At 46.2% G+C, this 21,538-nt stretch overlaps 1 protein-coding gene across 2 annotated transcripts in view; it reads left to right on the top strand.

Annotated features, from left to right (window-relative positions):
• Window positions 1-21,538, top strand: part of ZBTB20 (zinc finger and BTB domain containing 20) — a 707,334-nt gene that overhangs the window by 45,615 nt on the left and 640,181 nt on the right. The gene's annotated exons all lie outside the window — the stretch shown is intronic.

The raw sequence follows: 21,538 nt of genomic DNA, 5'->3' as shown, positions 1-21,538 counted from the left end.
GAACCTTACTTTTTCACATCCAAACACTGGAACATTGGTTCTGATGAGGACGGCTTTTCTGCCTCTGGATTTAATAATGATTTTCCATTCACTCACCACAGTCGGAGACTTGGAGGGAATTTGTGCACAAGGGTTTTGTAGGACTTTTAATAGGAATACCCCTTTAGCATGCTGGTGTGTGTTATTCCTGGTTAGGCTTAGGATCTGTGCATGTGCTTGCGGTGCTTTAGGCCTCATGCACACGACCGTTGTTTTGGTCCGCATCCGAGCCGCAGTTTTTGCGGCTTGGATGCGGACCCATTCACTTCAATGGGGCCGCAAAAGATGCGGCCAGCACTCCGTGTGCTGTCCGCATCCGTTGCTCCGTTCCGTGGTCCGCATAAAAAATATAACCTGTCCTATTCTTGTCTGCAAAACGGACAAGAATAGGCAGTTATATCAATGGCTGTCCGTGCCGTTCCGCAAATTGCGGAACACACACGGACGCCATCCGTGTTTTGCGGAACGCAAAACACACAACGGTCGTGTGCATGTAGCCTTACCAGGAGTAGCAGTGGTTTGGCCATGCAGCCTGCACATTGAATGACTCCAAAACCATGTGTTTCACATGCCGCACAGCCAAAGCGGAACAGAGGACCTCAGCAGTGCAGCCGACTGATTGTAAAGTACTGATGGCTCATCATCGAGAAGAAGATGATCCGGTGCATACACTGCAGCGAATAAGGGGACGCATGGAGAAGAGGGACCTAATGGTGGGCACTACAGCCTGGCACTTGTTTTATGGGCCACATGCCCTGCTGTAAAATTCAGCTGCCCCACCCCAGAAACGTCACAGTAATCTCTTAACTGAGGCAGAGTCCCTAAAACAGAAGACGTCTACAACACTATCCACATAGCAGAGGCAGCATGTAACTGTGCCCCCATAGCAGAGGAGGTCTGCTGCAATAGCCACGTAGAAGAGGCAGCAGTGCCCCCTATAGCAGAGGAAGTCTGCTACAATATCTACATAGAAGAGGCAGCAGTGCCCCCATAGCAGAGGAGGTCTGCTACAATATCCACGTAAAAGAGGCAGCAGTGCCCCCATAACAGAGGAGGTCTGCTACAATATCTACATAGAAGAGGCAGCAGTGCCCCCATAACAGAGGAAGTGTGCTACAATATCTACATAGAAGATGCAGCAGTGCCCCCTATAGCAGAGGAGGTCTGCTACAATATCCACATAGAAGAGGCAGCAGTGCCCCCATAGCAGAGGAGGTCTGCTACAATATCCACGTAGAAGAGGCAGCAGTGCCCCCTATAGCAGAGGAAGTGTGCTACAATATCTACATAGAAGAGGCAGCAGTGCCCCCATAGCAGAGGAGGTCTGCTACAATATCCACGTAAAAGAGGCAGCAGTGCCCCCTATAGCAGAGGAAGTGTGCTACAATATCTACATAGAAGAGGCAGCAGTGCCCCCTATAGCAGAGGAAGTCTGCTACAATATCTACATAGAAGAGGCAGCAGTGCCCCCATAACAGAGGAAGTGTGCTACAATATCTACATAGAAGATGCAGCAATGCCCCCTATAGCAGAGGAGGTCTGCTACAATATCCACATAGAAGAGGCAGCAGTGCCCCCTATAGCAGAGGAGGTCTGCTACAATATCCACGTAGAAGAGGCAGCAGTGCCCCCCATAGCAGAGGAGGTCTGCTACAATATCCACGTAAAAGAGGCAGCAGTGCCCCCCATAACAGAGGAGGTCTGCTACAATATCTACATAGAAGAGGCAGCAGTGCCCCCATAGCAGAGGAGGTCTGCTACAATATCTACATAGAAGAGGCAGCAGTGCCCCCATAGCAGAGGAGGTCTGCTACAATATCCACGTAAAAGAGGCAGCAGTGCCCCCATAACAGAGGAGGTCTGCTACAATATCTACATAGAAGAGGCAGCAGTGCCCCCATAACAGAGGAAGTGTGCTACAATATCTACATAGAAGATGCAGCAGTGCCCCCTATAGCAGAGGAGGTCTGCTACAATATCCACATAGAAGAGGCAGCAGTGCCCCCTATAGCAGAGAAGGTCTGCTACAATATCCACGTAGAAGAGGCAGCAGTGCCCCCCATAGCAGAGGAGGTCTGCTACAATATCCACATAGAAGAGGCAGTAGTGCCCCCTATAGCAGAGGAAGTCTGCTACAATATCCACATAGAAGAGGCAGCAGTGCCCCCATAACAGAGGAAGTGTGCTACAATATCTACATAGAAGATGCAGCAGTGCCCCCTATAGCAGAGGAGGTCTGCTACAATATCCACATAGAAGAGGCAGCAGTGCCCCCTATAGCAGAGAAGGTCTGCTACAATATCCACGTAGAAGAGGCAGCAGTGCCCCCCATAGCAGAGGAGGTCTGCTACAATATCCACATAGAAGAGGCAGTAGTGCCCCCTATAGCAGAGGAAGTCTGCTACAATATCCACATAGAAGAGGCAGCAGTGCCCCCTATAGCAGAGGAAGTGTGCTACAATATCTACATAGAAGAGGCAGCAGTGCCCCCTATAGCAGAGGAAGTCTGCTACAATATCCACATAGAAGAGGCAGTAGTGCCCCCTATAGCAGAGGAGGTCTGCTACAATATCCACGTAGAAGAGGCAGCAGTGCCCCCCATAGCAGAGGAGGTCTGCTACAATATCCACGTAAAAGAGGCAGCAGTGCCCCCATAACAGAGGAGGTCTGCTACAATATCCACGTAAAAGAGGCAGCAGTGCCCCCATAACAGAGGAAGTGTGCTACAATATCTACATAGAAGATGCAGCAGTGCCCCCTATAGCAGAGGAGGTCTGCTACAATATCCACATAGAAGAGGCAGCAGTGCCCCCTATAGCAGAGGAGGTCTGCTACAATATCCACGTAGAAGAGGCAGCAGTGCCCCCCATAGCAGAGGAGGTCTGCTACAATATCCACATAGAAGAGGCAGTAGTGCCCCCTATAGCAGAGGAAGTCTGCTACAATATCCACATAGAAGAGGCAGCAGTGCCCCCTATAGCAGAGGAAGTGTGCTACAATATCTACATAGAAGAGGCAGCAGTGCCCCCTATAGCAGAGGAAGTCTGCTACAATATCCACATAGAAGAGGCAGCAGTGCCCCCTATAGCAGAGGAGGTCTGCTACAATATCCACGTAGAGGAGGCAGCAGTGCCCCCCATAGCAGAGGAGGTCTGCTACAATATCCACATAGAAGAGGCAGTAGTGCCCCCTATAGCAGAGGAAGTCTGCTACAATATCCACATAGAAGAGGCAGCAGTGCCCCCTATAGCAGAGGAAGTGTGCTACAATATCTACATAGAAGAGGCAGCAGTGCCCCCTATAGCAGAGGAAGTCTGCTACAATATCCACATAGAAGAGGCAGCAGTGCCCCCTATAGCAGAGGAAGTGTGCTACAATATCTACATAGAAGAGGCAGCAGTGCCCCCTATAGCAGAGGAAGTCTGCTACAATATCCACATAGAAGAGGCAGCAGTGCCCCCATAACAGAGGAGGTCTGCTACAATATCTACATAGAAGAGGCAGCAGTGCTCCCATAACAGAGGAAGTCTGCTGCAATAGCCACATAGAAGAGGCAGCAGTGCCCCCTATAGCAGTGGAGGTCTGCTACAATATCTACATAGAAGAGGCAGCAGTGCCCCCTATAGCAGAGGAAGTCTGCTACAATATCCACATAGAAGAGGCAGCAGTGCCCCCTATAGCAGAGGAGGTCTGCTACAATATCTACATAGAAGAGGCAGCAGTGCCCCCATAACACAGGAAGTGTGCTACAATATCTACATAGAAGAGGCAGCAGTGCCCCCATAACAGAGGAAGTCTGCTACAATATCCACATAGAAGAGGCAGCAGTGCCCCCATAACAGAGGAAGTCTGCTACAATATCCGCATAGAAGAGGCAGCAGTGCCCCCATAACAGAGGAAGTCTGCTACAATATCCACATAGAAGAGGCAGCAGTGCCCCCCATAGCAGAGGAGGTCTGCTACAATATCTACATAGAAGAGGCAGCAGTGCCCCCATAACAGAGGAAGTCTGCTACAATATCTACATAGAAGAGGCAGCAGTGCCCCCATAGCAGAGGAGGTCTGCTACACTATCCACATAGCAGAGGCATCATGCAGCAGTGCCCCCATAGTAGAGGACGTCTGCCACAATATCCACATAGAAGAGGCAGCAGTGCCCCCTATAGCAGAGGAGGTCTGCTACAATATCCACATAGAAGAGGCAGCAGTGCCCCCATAACAGAGGAGGTCTGCTACAATATCCACATAGCAGAGGCAGCAGTGCCCCCATAACAGAGGAGGCCTGCTACAATATCCACATAGCAGAGGCAGCAGTGCCCCCATAACAGAGAATGGCTGCTACTATATCCACATAGCAGAGGCAGCAGTGCCCCCATAAAAGAGGAGGTCTGCTATAATATCCAAATAGCAGAGGCAGCAGTGCCCCCATAGCAGAGGAGGTCTGCTACAATATCCACATAGAAGAGGCAGCAGTGCCCCCATCGCGGAAGAGGTCTTCTACAATATCCACATAGAGGCAGCATGCAGCAGTGCCCCCAATGCAGAAAAGGTCTGCTACAATATCCACATAGATGCAGCATGCAGCAGTGCCCCCATAACAGAGGAGGTCTGCTACAATATCCACATAGAGGCAGCAGTGCCCCCATCGCAGAAGAGGTCTTCTACAATATCCACATAGATGCAGCATGCAGCAGTGCCCCCATAACAGAGGAGGTCTGCTACAATATCCACATAGAGGCAGCATGCAGCAGTGCCCCCATGAGGCTGATTCACACAGTTCGTGTTTGATCAGTGATTTCCATGAGTGATTGGCCTCATGCACACGACTGTTGTGTGTTTTGCTGTCTGCAAACTGCGGATCCGCAAAACACGGATGGCGTCCGTTTGCGTTACGCAATTTTGTGGAACAGAACAGACAACCTTTAATATAACTGCCTATTCATGTCCGCAAAGCGCGGACCAGAATAGGACATGTTATATTTTTTTTTGCAGACCACGGAACGGAGCAACGGATGCAGACAGCATCTTTTACGGCCCCGTTGAAGTGAATGGGTCCGCATCCGAGCCGCCAAAACTGCGGCTCGGATGCGGACCAAAACAACGGCAGTCACTGATGGAAAACACTGACCAAATACTGACTGTGTGAAGGCGACCTAACAGAGGACATCTGCAACAATATGCACATAGGAGGCAGTATGCAGCAGTGCCCCCATAACAGTGTTATTCTTCCACGGCTCCCCTGCAGGTAGCCTCCGATAGTACCCTCATCACAAGGACAGGACCTGCAGTGGAACCTGTGGCACTCCAGCTGTTGTGAAACTACAACTCTCAGCATGCATACTCTGCTCTTGTCAGAACTCTCATAAAAATAAATGGAGCATGCTGGGAATTGTAGTTTCACACCAGCTGGAGTGCCGCGGGTTGCCCACCCCTGCCCTAGGGTATACATCAAGATGATAAATTAATTAATACACTTAAAATTGATATGAAATTAGCTTAAGGCCTCATGCACACAACTGTATCTTCAGTCCGCGTCCAGTCTGCATTCTTTGGCAATCGGATGCAGACCCGTTCATTTCAAACCGTGTGCCATCCGCATCCGTATTTTTCAAGGGAATGAGATCTGCACACCCTCTAATGGTGGGTGCTCATAGAGGACAAAAGTCAGTCCGTTATACAAAGGTGATCTATGGCACACCAAAAGATGCTTTTATAAGTGATGCCTTGATACATATTCGTGTAGTTACATCATTTTGTGTCTAATTATCATCCAGAAGAGCCCGCTTCCTACATGGGCCCGATCTCTTGACAAAGGTCATTATTGACTGGAACGTTGGGACTTCTTATGACGGTCCCATATACTGTTATATGTTCTCGATGAAAATTAAACACAAAATGATGTAACTACACGAATATGTATCAAAGCATCACTTGAAAAAAAAGCATCTTTTGAAGTGCCATAGATCCGCATCCGTATGTCTCTTCCGCAGCCCAGCAAAAAACATAGAACGTGTCCTATTCTTGTCTGTTTTACGGACAAGGTCAGAACTTTCTACTGGAGTTGAAAAAAATGGTGGCATGCACTCAGCCGGTATCTGTATTTTGAGGATTTGCGGACCACAAAACACATACGGTTGTGTGCATGGGGCCCAAATGTTTGTGAGCCCTCAGGAGAACAGAGGACAAGCCGCTGGAAGACTTAAAGGGGTCGTCTCACTTCCGCAAGTGCCATTTATCATGTAGATGCAGTTAATACAAGGCACTTACTAATGTATTGTTATTGCCCATATTGCTTCCTTTGTTGGATGGATTCATTTTTCCATTGCGTTATACACTGCTCGTTTCTATGGTTACGACCACCCAGCAATTCATCAATGGTGGCCATGCTTGCAAACTATAGGAAAAAAACGCAGGCTACAACTGCATGTTCAGCCGCTCCTGTCCCGGCCACCTCGTATCTGTGCTGCTATAATGTGATGGAAAAATGAATCCACCAGCAAAGGAAGCAATATGTATAATAATAGTACATTAGTAAGTGCCTTGTATTAACTTTCTCTACATTATAAATAATTTGCTGAAGTGAGACAACCCCTTTAATGGAAAAATATTTTTAGCCCAAAATAAGTACAATCTGATAATTTTAAAATGTATTCCAAGGTGTCCCTAGCCTTAAAATCCATAAAAACAGTTTTTTTTTACTTTTTGAATATTGAAGCATAAACGCTGAATGTTATTACAACCAGAAAGGTAAATCAGCGCCATGAAAAGCCGAGGTTACTGTCACCAGATATAATAGAAAAGTGTGAACTGCGCCTCCTTTTTAGGGTCCATTCACACGTCTGCATAATGGGTCCGCATCCATTCCGCAATTTTACGGAATGGGTGCGGACCCATTCATTTGTAGCCCCGCAAAACAATAGAACATGTCCTATTCTTGTCTGAAGCCACGGACAAGAATAGGCCTTTCTATCATAGTGCCAGCTATGTGTGGTCCGCAAAATCTGGAACGCACATGACCGGTGTCCGTGTTTTGAGGATCGCCAATTTGCAGACCGCAAAACAGTTGCGGTCATGTGAATGGACCCTAAGAGAGCGTTTCCTAAAAATCCGGAGAAATGCTCTTCTTGTATTGGCTGCCAGCGCTCACGGACAGATTGCTTTGTCAAGACAGAAATTAAAAACCTCTTTTATTTCTTTTTTTTTTTTTCCTTTGTTTTTGTGCCATGATATTAATATACTAAAGTTTGAAAATTTGGAAAGGTGCCACCTTTCTAAGAAAACGCAACGACAGCTACAAAAACAGAAACCTCGTTCCGTGGCAGCTAACCGGTCAACTTTGGAATAACACATTTCGGCATATTTGACATCTTAGCAAAAAGCAAATGTATTTCCATCTGTCTTACAGAAAACATAGCAGAATACATTGATCGTTTCCTTCTATCGCGTATCGGGAGTGAAGATTTGGGAGGTGGGGGGATGAGGGAAAAAAAAAAAAAAGTTTACAAAGCCGAGCAGTCTTAAAGTGCCTCACCCGTACCTTCCCAGGCAACAGATGGCATTGCAGATGGAATACCAAGTTGGAAAGCTAACAGATATTTATTTGGCTTTGTGTGGACATCTGTAATTGATATTGTATGTAACACTGAATGGATATACGCTTTAATACATATTCAATTGGAAGTTTGGCTATTTTATATACACTGGCAGTCTTCTATCCTGCCAGTGAATCCTAACGCAGCTCTTGAAGCAGATATACATTATTTTAAAGGATAATAAGTTCTGCTTTATTTGGAAGCCGTCTCAGCCATCTGCCGTGCACCAATTGTGCCTACTTCTCTTATTCCGTATGCATTTAGGAAAAAAAGTTCTGCCTAGAAGGGGGGAAGTTGCCCTCCACAGGCTTCTAGCACAATAGTGCGGGAGCTTGCACTGTATACATCGCACGACCGGGCCTTGTTTGGAGCAAAAGACACATGGACGCCTTTTATAATTTTGCAGAGGTTTTGAAGAGGGCCTGTCGGGATGCTGGAACCAGGGGACGTGAAATGCAAGATTTTCTGTGATGTAATATGAGCGGTTACTGCAGCAATCTGATTCTTGGACAGGCCGGGGCGCGATCATCTTCTGGTTACTAAAATGTTTGGTGCTTCCCGGTATGGTAGAGAAGCGAATCATCCCGAGTAATGGTTGAATGTGGTCCATGTTATCCAGACATGAAAAAATGATTATAAGGCCTCATTCACACGACTGTATTTTCGGTCCACGTCCGATCCGAATTGTTTGCAGATCGCATGCAGACCCATTCATTTCTATGGGGCGGCAAAAATGCGGACAGCATGCGGATGTCAACCATGGGCTGTCCACATCTGTGCCGCCGTGTGTCTGTCCTGCAAAAAAAAATTATAATTGAACATTTACTATTCTTGTCCATTTTAGAACAAGAATAGACATTTTAAGAATGGGGCGGGACGCACACAGTTTGTATTTTGGGGATCCGCAGTTTGCTTATGGTCATGTGTAGTGATGAGCGAAGCGAGCTTCGGATCCTAGATCCAAAGTCCCTTCGCTCCAAACTTCGTTTAAATGCTGAACAGAGATCCGTCTCCATACAGCATCAAAATGTATGGGCTCCGACAAGACGAAATGAGTTATCACCGAAGTCTCGCGACACTTCGGCATTTGATTATTAAACATGAACACCATCTTAAAACAGGTGAGACTTCGGTGATAACGAATTTGCCTCGCCAGAGCCCATACATTTAATGCTGTATGGAGACAGATCTCTGTACAGCATTCAAATAAAGTTTGGAGCGAAGCGACTTCGGATCTAGGATCTGAAGCTTGCTTCGCTCATCCCTAGTCACATGCATGAGGCCTAGGAATAAAGCAGGGCATCTTCACAATGTAAGGCCCCATGCACACGACCGTATGTATTTTGCGGTCCTCAAAAAACTGATCCGCAAAAAAAACGGATGACGTCCGTGTGCATTCTGTATTTTGCGGAACGTAACAGCTGGACCCTAATAGGACAGTACTATGCTTGTCCGTAATGCAGACAATAATAGGATATGTTCTATTTCTTTGTGGAACGGACATACGGAAACGGAATGCACACGGAGTACCTTCCGTTTGTTTTGCGGACCCATTGAAATGAATGGTTCCGCTTCCGGTCTGCAAAAAAAATGGAACAGACACGGAAAGAAAATCTTTTCGCGTGCATGAGGCCTAAGGGTGTATTTACACATTTGCAGACATTTCTGCGATTTAAAGGGGATGTCCATGAATTTAATATTGATGACCTACCCTCAAGATAGCCCATCATGAGATGAAATTTTCAAAAATATAAAATGAACAGCAGGTCGCAAAAGAAAGCAAAACAAGTCCCAAAGCATTCTTTAAATATATAAATGCTAACAAAAAATAAGATCTGAGCAGGTAGGGCCCCTAAATAATATTTTTTTTTTTAGCTCTGTATATACAAAAGAGAAAGGAGATGATATCTGTGGTGCTGGGGCTGTTAGTGCATCTAGTGATATACTCAATTTGCTAACTCTAGATATGGTCAAAGCTAAGTTAAATAAGGTAAATATGAACAAGGCTCCGAGTCCAGATGGAGTACACCCAAGAGTTTTTAACCACTTCAGCCCCGCTAGGTGAAACCCCCTTCATGACCAGAGCACTTTTTACACTTCGGCACTACACTACTTTCACCGTTTATCGCTCGGTCATGCAACTTACCATACAAATGAATTTTACCTCCTTTTCTTCTCACTAATAGAGCTTTCATTTGGTGGTATTTCATTGCTGCTGGCATTTTTACTTTTTTTGTTATTAATCAAAATGTAACGATTTTTTTGCAAAAAAATGACATTTTTCATTTTCAGCTGTAAAATTTTGCAAAAAAAACGACATCCATATATAAATTTTTCGCCAAATGTATTGTTCTACATGTCTTTGATAAAAAAAAAATGTTTGGGCAAAAAAAAAATGGTTTGGGTAAAAGTTATAGCATTTACAAACTATGGTACAAAAATGTGAATTTCCGCTTTTTGAAACAGCTCTGACTTTCTGAGCACCTGTCATGATTCCTGAGGTTCTACAATGCCCAAACAGTAGAAAACCCCCACAAATGACCCCATTTCGGAAAGTAGACACCCTAAGGTATTCGCTGATGGGCATAGTGAGCTCATAGAACTTTTTATTTTTTGTCACAAGTTAGCGGAAAATGATGATGATTTTTATTTATTTATTTTTTCTTACAAAGTCTCATATTCCACTAACTTGCGACAAAAAATAAAAAATTCTAGGAACTCGCCATGCCCCTCACGGAATACCTTGGGGTGTCTTCTTTCCAAAATGGGGTCACTTGTGGTGTAGTTTTACTGCCCTGGCAATTTAGGGGCCCATATGTGTGAGAAGTACTTTGCAATCAAAATCTGTAAAAAAATGACTGGTGAAATCCGAAAGGTGCACTTTGGAATATGTGCCCCTTTGCCCACCTTGGCATCAAAAAAGTGTCACACATCTGGTATCGCCGTACTCAGGAGAAGTTGGGGAATGTGTTTTGGGGTGTCATTTTACATATACCCATGCTGGGTGAGAGAAATATCTTGGCAAAAGACAACTTTTCCCATTTTTTTATACAAAGTTGGCATTTGACCAAGATATTTTTCTCACCCAGCATGGGTATATGTAAAATGACACCCCAAAACACATTCCCCAACTTCTCCTGAGTACGGCGATACCAGATGTGTCACACTTTTTTGCTGCCAAGGTGGGCAAAGGGGCACATATTTCAAAGTGCACCTTTCGGATTTCGCAGGCCATTTTTTACACATTTTGATTGCAAAGTTCTTCTCACACATTTGGGCCCCTAAATTGCCAGGGCAGTATAACTACGCCACAAGTGACCCCATTTTGGAAAGAAGACACCCCAAGGTATTCCGTGAGGGGCAAGGCGAGTTCCTAGAATTTTTTATTTTTTGTCGCAAGTTAGTGGAATATGAGACTTTGTAAGGAAAAAAGAAAAAAAAAGAAAAATCATCATTTTCCGCTAACTTGTGACAAAAAATAAAAAATTCTAGGAACTCGCCGTGCCCCTCACGGAATACCTTGGGGTGTCTTCTTTCCAAAATGGGGTCACTTGTGGCGTAGTTATACTGCCCTGGCAATTTAGGGGCCCAAATGTGTAAGAAGTACCTTGCAATCAAAATGTGTAAAAAATGGCCTGCAAAATCCGAAAGGTGCACTTTGGAATATGTGCCCCTTTGCCCACCTTGGCTGCAAAAAAGTGTCACACATCTGGTATCGCCGTACTCAGGAGAAGTTGGGGAATGTGTTTTGGGGTGTCATTTTACATATACCCATGCTGGGTGAGAGAAATATCTTGGCAAAAGACAACTTTTCCCATTTTTTTATACAAAGTTGGCATTTGACCAAGATATTTTTCTCACCCAGCATGGGTATATGTAAAATGACACCCCAAAACACATTCCCCAACTTCTCCTGAGTACGGCGATACCACATGTGTGACACTTTTTTGCAGCCTAGATGCGCAAAGGGGCCCAAATTCCTTCTAGGAGGGCATTTTTAGACATTTGGATCCCAGACTTCTTCTCACACTTTCGGGCCCCTAAAAAGCCAGGGCAGTATAAATACCCCACATGTGACCCCACTTTGGAAAGAAGACACCCCAAGGTATTCAATGAGGGGCATGGCGAGTTCCTAGAATTTTTTTTTTTTTGCATAAGTTAGCGGATATTGATTTTTTTTTTGTTTTTTTTCTCACAAAGTCTCACTTTCCGCTAACTTAGGACAAAAATTTCAATCTTTCATGGACTCAATATGCCCCTCACGGAATACCTTGGGGTGTCTTCTTTCCGAAATGGGGTCACATGTGGGGTATTTATACTGCCCTGGCTTTTTAGGGGCCCTAAAGCGTGAGAAGAAGTCTGGAATATAAATGTCTAAAAATGTTTACGCATTTGGATTCCGTGAGGGGTATGGTGCGTCCATGTGAGATTTTATTTTTTGACACAAGTTAGTGGAATATGAGACTTTGTAAGGAAAAACAAAAACAAAAACAAACAAAAAATTTCCGCTAACTTGTGCCAAAAAAAATGTCTGAATGGAGCCTTGGGGGGGGTGATCAATGACAGGGGGGTGATCAATGACAGGGGGGTGATCACCCATCTCGACTCCCTGATCACCCCCTGTCATTGATCACCCCCCTGTCACTGATCACCCCCCCTGTAAGGCTCCATTCAGACATCCGCATGATTTTTTACGGATCCATGGATACATGTATCGGATCCACAGAACGCATGCGGACGTCTGAATGGAGCCTTACAGGGGGGTTATCAATGACAGGGGGTAATCAGGGTGATCACCCCCCTGTCACTGATCACCCCCCCTGTAAGGCTCCATTCAGAAATCCGCATGATTTTTTACGGATCCATGGATACATGTATCGGATCCACAGAACGCATGCGGACGTCTGAATGGAGCCTTACAGGGGGGTTATCAATGACAGGGGGTGATCAGGGTAATCAGGGTGATCACCCCCCTGTCACTGATCACCCCCCCTGTAAGGCTCCATTCAGACATCCGCATGATTTTTTACGGATCCATGGATACATGTATCGGATCCACAGAACGCATGCGGACGTCTGAATGGAGCTTTACAGGGGGGTTATCAATGACAGGGGGTGATCAGGGTAATCAGGGTGATCACCCCCCTGTCACTGATCACCCCCCCTGTAAGGCTCCATTCAGACATCCGCATGATTTTTTACGGATCCATGGATACATGTATCGGATCCACGGGAACGCATGCGGACGTCTGAATGGAGCTTTACAGGGGGGTTATCAATGACAGGGGGTGATCAGGGTAATCAGGGTGATCACCCCCCTGTCACTGATCACCCCCCCTGTAAGGCTCCATTCAGACATCCGCATGATTTTTTACGGATCCATGGATACATGTATCGGATCCACCGAACGCCTGCGGACGTCTGAATGGAGCCTTACAGGGGGGTTATCAATGACAGGGGGGTGATCAGGGAGTGTATATGGGTGATCACCCGCCTGTCATTGATCACCCCCTGTAAGGCTCCATTCAGACGTCCGCATGTGTTTTGCGGATCCGATCCATGTATCCATGGATCCGTAAAAATCATGCGGACGTCTGAATGGAGCCTTACAGGGGAGTGATCAATTACAGGCGGGTGATCAATGACAGGGGGTGATCAGGGAGTGTATATGGGTGATCACCCGCCTGTCATTGATCACCCCCCTGTAAGGCTCCATTCAGACGTCCGTATGCTTTTTGCGGATCCGATCCATGTATCCGTGGATCCGTAAAAATCATACGGACGTCTGAACGGAGCCTGACAGGGGGGTGATCAATGACAGGGCGGTGATCAATGACAGGGGGGTGATCAGGGAGTTTATATGGGGTGATCATGGGTGATCAGGGGTTTATAAGGGGTTAATAAGTGACGGGGGGGGGGTGTAGTGTAGTGTGGTGTTTGGTGCGACTGTACTGACCTACCTGAGTCCTCTGGTGGTCGATCCTAACAAAAGGGACCACCAGAGGACCAGGTAGGAGGTATATTAGACGCTGTTATGAAAACAGCGTCTAATATACCTGTTAGGGGTTAAAAAATTCGGATCTCCAGCCTGCCAGCGAACGATCGCCGCTGGCATGCTGGAGATCCACTCGCTTACCTTCCGTTCCTGTGAGCGCGCGCGCCTGTGTGCGCGCGTTCACAGGAAATCTCGCGTCTCGCGAGATGACGCGTATATGCGTGACTGTGCGCCAGCCTGCCACCTCCGGAACGCACATGTGCGTTAGGCGGTCCGGAGGTGGTTAAAGAGCGCAGATCAATCATTGATTTGCCCCTGTTTATAATTTTTGAAGATTCTCTAGGTACTAGTACAGTGCCAAGTGATTGGCACAAGGCAGATGTGGTGCCCATATTCAAAAAAGGATCTAGGTCCTCCACAGGTAATTATAGACCAGTTAGTTTAACTTCTGTTGTGGGAAAAATGTTTGAAGGACTCTTAAGGGACTATATGCTGTGGATGTAGTGAGGTAAGTAGAAGCCTGGACAGAGGGGCGGCTGTGGATGTAGTGAGGTAAGTAGAAGCCTGGACAGAGGGGCGGCTGTGGATGTAGTGAGGTGAGTAGAAGCCTGGACAGAGGAGCGGCTGTGGATGTAGTGAGGTAAAGAGAAGCCTGGACAGAGGGGCGGCTGTGGATGTAGTGAGGTGAGTAGAAGCCTGGACAGAGGGGCGGCTGTGGATGTAGTGAGGTGAGTAGAAGCCTGGATAGAGGGGCGGCTGTGGATGTAGAGAAGTAAGTAGAAGCCTGGATAGAGGGGCGGCTGTGGATGTAGTGAGGTAAAGAGCAGCCTGGACAGAGGGGCGGCTGTGGATGTAGAGAAGTAAGTAGAAGCCTGGATAGAGGGGCGGCTGTGGATATAGGGAAGTAAGTAGAAGCCTGGATAGAGGGGCGGCTGTGGATATAGTGAGTTCAGTAGAAGCCTGGACAGAGAGGCGGCTGTGGATGTAGTGAGGTGAGTAGAAGCCTGGACAGAGAGGCGGCTGTGGATGTAGTGAGGTGAGTAGAAGCCTGGACAGAGGGGCGGCTGTGGATGTAGTGAGGTGAGTAGAAGCCTGGACAGAGGGGCGGCTGTGGATGTAGTGAGGTGAGTAGAAGCCTGGACAGAGGGGTGGATGTAGTGAGGTAAAGAGAAGCCTGGACAGAGGGGTGGCTGTGGATGTAGAGAAGTAAGTAGAAGCCTGGACAGAAGGGCGGCTGTGGATGTAGAGAAGTAAGTAGAAGCCTGGACAGAGGGGTGGCTGTGGATATAGGAAAGTAAGTAGAAGCCTGGATAGAGGGGCGGCTGTGGATGTAGAGAAGTAAGTAGAAGCCTGGATAGAGGGGCGGCTGTGGATGTAGAGAAGTAAGTAGAAGCCTGGACAGAGGGGCGGCTGTGGATGTAGAGAAGTAAGTAGAAGCCTGGACAGAGGGGTGGCTGTGGATATAGTGAGTTCAGTAGAAGCCTGGACAGAGGGGCGGCTGTGGATATAGTGAGTTCAGTAGAAGCCTGGACAGAGGGGTGGCTGTGGATATAGGAAAGTAAGTAGAAGCCTGGATAGAGGGGCGGCTGTGGATGTAGAGAAGTAAGTAGAAGCCTGGATAGAGGGGCGGCTGTGGATGTAGAGAAGTAAGTAGAAGCCTGGACAGAGGGGCGGCTGTGGATGTAGAGAAGTAAGTAGAAGCCTGGACAGAGGGGTGGCTGTGGATATAGTGAGTTCAGTAGAAGCCTGGACAGAGGGGCGGCTGTGGATGTAGTGAGGTAAAGAGAAGCCTGGACAGAGGGGCGGCTGTGGATGTAGAGAAGTAAGTAGAAGCCTGGATAGAGGGGCGGCTGTGGATATAGGGAAGTAAGTAGAAGCCTGGATAGAGGGGCGGCTGTGGATATAGTGAGTTCAGTAGAAGCCTGGATAGAGGGGCGGCTGTGGATATAGTGAGTTCAGTAGAAGCCTGGACAGAGGGGAGGCTGTGGATATAGTGAGTTCAGTAGAAGCCTGGACAGAGGGGCGGCTGTGGATGTAGTGTTTCTGGATTTGGCAAAGGCTTTTGATCCTGTCCCTCATAGACATTTAATAAGTAAAGTAAGGTCTATTGGCTTGGAAAGTACAGTTTGTAATTAGATTGAAAACTGGCTGAAGGACCGTGTCCAGAGAGTTGTGGTCAATGATTTCTATTCAGAATGGTCTGGGGTTATAAGTGGTGACCCCAAGGTTCAGTGCTGGGCCCTCTATTATTTAATTTATTTATTTATTAATGATATTGAGGATGGGATTAATAGCACCATATCTATTTTTGCAGATGACACTAAGCTGTGTAGTACTGTGCAGTCTATGGAAGATGTCCACAAACTACAAGCGGACTTGGACACTCTGAGTGATTGGGCATCAACTTGGCAAATGAGGTTCAATGTGGATAAATGTAGAGTTCTGCATCTTGGTAGTAATAATCTCCGTGCATCATATGTCCTTGGGGATGTGACACTGGGAGAGTCACTTATAGAGAAGGATTTGGGTGTCCTTGTAGATGGTAGATTAAATAACCGTATACAATGTCAATCAGCTGCTTCCAAGGCCACCAGGATATTGTCATGCATTAAACGAGGCAAGGACTCGCGGGGCAGGGATGTAATATCACCACTTTACAAAGCGCTGGTCCGGCCTCATCTGGAATACGCAGTCCAGTTCTGGGCACCAGCTGTAAAAAGTACAGAGGAGAGCGACTAAACTGATAAGGGGCATGGAGGGTCTTAGTTATGACGAAAGATTAAAAGAATTACATTTATTTAGTCTTGAGAAGAGACGTCTAAGGGGGGACATATGATTAACCTGTACAAATATATTAATGGGCCATACAAAAAATATGGTAAAAAACTGTTCCATGTAAAATGCCCTCAAAAGACAAGGAGGCGCTGCCTCTGACTGAAGAAGAAAAAGTTTGGTCTCAAGAGGCGTCAAAGCTTCTTTACTGTAAGAACTGTGAATCTGTGGAATAGACACCTCAGGACGTGGTCACAGCAGGAACGGGACGGTTTTAAAAAGATTTTAGATGAATTCTTAAAAGTAAATGACATTAATGCTTATGAAAATGTGTAGAAATCTGAGTCTCACTTTCTTCTGGGATTCTCGTCTCCACCTATCTCTTGGCTGAACTTGATGGACTTTTATGTCTTTTTTCAACCGTATCAACTATGTAACTGTGTAAGTATCAGATTGGCGGGAGTCTGACACACCGCTCCCTCACTGGCCAGCTGTTCATGAGTAGCTCCGCCCATTGTGTAGTGGATGAACTTGGTAACCAATTACTTCAGTGGGGGCAGCGCCACAGTTACCTCCTCCGTTCACTACACAATGCAGGCAGCTGTGTTGTTTTGGCGCCAGATCTACAAGGTAAAAGCTGATAGGTGGGGGTGCAGGGTGTCAGACCCCCGCCAATCTGATATTGATGACTTATCCTGAGGATAGGACATCAGTATCAAAATCCTGTGAACTCTTTAAAAGTCCTCAGGTCCTCTCTGCCCATGAAACTAATCCCAGCACTGCGTAGCCGGTCGAAACAGTTTTTCAAACACACAATTGTGGGAATGGAGAAAGCGCTAATTGCTGAGCAAATGAGATTGCAAGTGCCAAGTGGGTGATCCTGAGTCTGGCAAGTGCCGCTGTAAACTTTCTTGCTCATCCCCCTTTATCCCGTGATCTGGGACTTCCCACACAACGCACGCGCAGGAGAGGCTGACATTGGACAGCGCTAAGCAGCAGGTTTACCGAGGAGTCTGAGTGCTGGCCTCAGGATTACAGATTAGATGTGATCGATCTCCAAGATCTGTACGGTATCCTAGAAGGAAGGTAACGCAGCCCCCGTGAAGCATAGTAGCCTCAGAACTTCTCACCTCCGAACTAATGCTGTGTCAGAATCTCTCGATTCGAGCTGGGATTCCAGAAACGGCACAGTCTTTTAAAAGAAGGTTTACAGCATCCTAGGTTTTAGGTGAAGATCCCAGCAATCAGGCCTGGGATCTAGAGCTTTGCAGGTTTACAGCATCCTAGGTTTTAGGTGAAGATCCCAGCAATCAGGCCTGGGATCTAGAGCTTTGCACTGTATCTCTGACCCCTGTGGGTCAGACGCCAACTACTCTGGAGCTACCTCAGGAGGAAGTCCAGGGGAGCACCAGGATAACACCCTTAAAGCTAGCTCATCTTTAAAGGGAACCTGTCACCGGGATTTTGTGTATAGAGCTGAGGACATGGGTTGCTAGATGGCCGCTAACACATCCGCAATACCCAGTCCCCATAGCTCTGTGAGCTTTTATTGTGTAAAAAAAACGATTTGATACATATGCAAATTAACCTGAGATGAGTCCTGTCCCTGACTCATCTCACATACAGGACTCATCTCAGGTTAATTTGCATATGTATCAAATCTTTTTTTTTACAGAATAAAAGCACACAGAGCTATGGGGACTGGGTATTGCGGATGTGCTAGCGGCCATCTAACAACCCATGTCCTCAGCTCTGTACACAAAATCCCGGTGACAGGTTCCCTTTAAACCAAATATTTGGCACAGTGGTTCCACACCCACTGCCCATTACAAGCACAGTGAGTGATTGATAGATAGATAGATAGATAGATAGATAGATAGATAGATAGTGGATATAAAAAGTCTACACACCTGTTAAAATGTCAGGTTTCTGTGATGTAGAAAAAATTAGACAAAGATAAATATTTTTCCACCTTTAATGTGACCTATAAACTGTACAACTCAATTGAAAAACAAACTGAAATCTTTTAGGTGGAGGGAAGAAAAAATATAAAAATAAAATAATATGGTTGCATAAGTGTGCACACCCTTAAACTAATACTTTGTTGAAGCACCTTTTGATTTTATTACAGCACTCAGTCTTTTTGGGTATGAGTCTATCAGCATGGCACATTTTGACTTGGCAAGATTTGCCCACTCTTCTTTGCAAAAAACACTCCAAATCTGTCAGATTGTGAGGGCATCTCCTGGGCACAGCCCTCTTCAGATCAACCCACAGATTTTCAATTAGATTCAGGTCTGGGCTCTGGCTGGGCCATTCCAAAACTTTAATCTTCTTCTGGTGAAGCCATTCCTTTGTTGATTTTGATGGATGCTTTGGGTCGTTGTCATGCTGAAAGATGAAGTTCCTCTTCATGTTCAGCTTTCTAGCAGAAGCCTGAAGGTTTTGTGCCAATATTGACTGGTATTTGGAACTGTTGAGAATTCCCTCCAGCTTAACTAAGGCCCCAGTTCCAGCTGAAGAAGAACAGCCCCTTGGCATGATGCTGCCACCACCATGCTTCACTGTGGGGATGGGGTTCTTTTGGTGATGGGCAGTGTTGTTTTTGCCCCAAACATATCTTTTGGAATTATGGCCAAAAAGTCCAACCTTGGTTTCATCAGACCATAACACCTTTTCCCACATGCTTTTGGAAGACTTCAGATGTGTTTTTGCAGAATGTAGCCTGGCTTGGAGGTTTTTCTTGGTAAGAAAAGGCTTTCGTCTTGCCCCTCTACCCCATAGCCCAGACATATGAAGAATACAGGAGATTGTTGTCACATTGTACCACACAGCCAGGACTTGCCAGATGTTCCTGCAGCTCCTTTAATGTTGCTGTAGGCCTCTTGTTCGCCTACCAGACCAGTTTTCTTCTTGTCTTTTCATCAATTTTGGAGGGACGTCCAGTTCTTGGTAATGTCACTGTTGTGCCATATTTTCTCCACTTGATGATGACGGTCTTCACTGTGTTCCATGGTAGATCTAATGCCTTGGAAATTCTTTTGTCCCCTTCTCCTGACTGATACCTTCTAACAATGAGATCCCTCTGATGCTTTGGAAGCTCTCTGTGGACCATGGCTTCTGCTGTGAGATGCGACTAAGAACATTTCAGGAAAGACCAACTAGAGCGGCTGCACTTTATTTGAGGTTAATCAGAGGCACTTTACATGATGGCCGGTGTATGCTGACTCCTATGTAACAGGGTTGTGGATGTGATTGCTGAATTCTGAACACAGCTACATCCCCAGTTATATGAGGGTGTGCACACTTATGTAACCACATAATTATTTTTCTTTTCTTCCCTCCACCTAAAAGATTTCAGTTTGTTTTTCAATTGAGTTGTACAGTTTATAGGCCACATTAAAGGTGGAAAAAGTTCTGAAATGATTTATCTTTGTCTCACTTTTTTACATCACAGAAACCTGACATTTTAACAGGGGTGTGTAGACTTCTTATAGCCACTGTAGATAGATACATATTAGATAGGAGATATAGATAGAAGCGATTGATATGAGATAGAGATAGATAATATAAACACAACACTTTCGGTTTTGCTCCCATTTTGCATGAGCTGAACTCAAAGATCTGAAACATTTTCTACATATACAAAAGACCCATTACTCTCAAATATTGTTCACATATCTGTCTAGATCTGTGTTAGTGAGCACTTCTCCTTTGCCAAGATAATCCATCCCACCTCACAGGTGTGGCATATTAAGGTGCTGATTAGACAGCATGGATATTGCACAGGTGTGCCTTAGACTGCCCACAATAAAAGTCCACTCTGAAATGTGCAGTTGATCACACAGCACAATGCCACAGATGTCGCAACGTTAGAGCGTGCAATTGGCATGGTGACTGCAGGAATGTCTACCAGAGCTGTTGCCCGTGCAATGAATGTTCATTTCTCTACCATAAGCCGTCTCCAAAGGCGTTTCAGAGAATTTGGCAGTACATCCAACCGGCCTCACAACCGCAGACCACGTGTAACCACACCAGCCCAGGACCTCCTCATCCAGCATGTTCACCTCCATGATCGTCTGAGACCAGCCACCCGGACAGCTGCAGCAACAATCGGTTTGCATAACCAAAGAATTTATGCACAAACTGTCAGAAACCGTCTCAGGGAAGCTCGTCATCCTCATCGGGGTCTGGACCTGACTGCAGTTGGTTGTCGTAACCGACATGAGTGGGCAAATGCTCACATTCAATGGCGTCTGGTACGTTGGAGAGGCGTTCTGTTCATGGAGGACTCCCGGTTTTCACTGTTCAGGGCAGATGGCAGACAGTGTGTGTGACGTCGTGTGGGTGAGCGGTTTGCTGACGTCAACGTTGTGGTTCGGGTGGCCCATGGTGGCGGTGGGGTTATGGTATGGGCAGGCGTATGTTATGGACAACAAACACAGCATTTTATTGATGGCATTTTGAATGCACAGAGATACCGTGAGGAGATCCTGAGGCCCATTGTTGTGCCATTCATCCACGACCATCGCCTCATGTTGCAGCATGATAATGCACGGCCCCATATTGCAAGGATCTTTACACAATTCCCCCCCCCCCCCCCCCCCCGTATGGCAAAACTGTGCACATTTCAGAGTGGCCTTTTATCGTGGGCAGTCTAAGGCACACCTGTGCAGTATTCATGCTGTCTAATCAGCACCTGGATATGCCACACCTGTGAGGTGGGATGGATTATCTCGACAAAGGAGAAGTGCTCACTAACACAGGTTTAGACAGATATGTGAACAATATTTGAGAGTAATGGGTCTTTTGTGTATGTAGAAAATGTTTCAGATCTTCGAGTTCAGCTCATGCAAAATGGGAGCAAAACCGAAAGTGTTGCGTTTATATTTTTGTTCAGTGTAGATAGATCATAGACAGTTCATTTAATGCTCCAGTTTGTATTGCAGGTTTATTCCGTTCGGCAGTAGATAGGATAAGATGCGTCTGTAGACTGGGCCGTGATGAAGGTATAAACATCTTCCTGCAGTTGGGCAGACAGATTGGAGTCTAGGTTGCGTGCACCAGCTGTGCCGTATAGGGCAGGTGGTGTTTTTCTTGGCAGTGTCACAGCTTATTTTATAACAGGACAGAAACCCTG

Source organism: Bufo gargarizans, chromosome 3 (genome assembly GCF_014858855.1).
Source record: "Bufo gargarizans isolate SCDJY-AF-19 chromosome 3, ASM1485885v1, whole genome shotgun sequence".
Taxonomy (NCBI): Eukaryota; Metazoa; Chordata; class Amphibia; order Anura; family Bufonidae; genus Bufo; species Bufo gargarizans.
The sequence above is the reverse complement of the archived record's forward strand: the minus strand, read 5'-3'. Positions and strand labels throughout refer to the sequence as shown.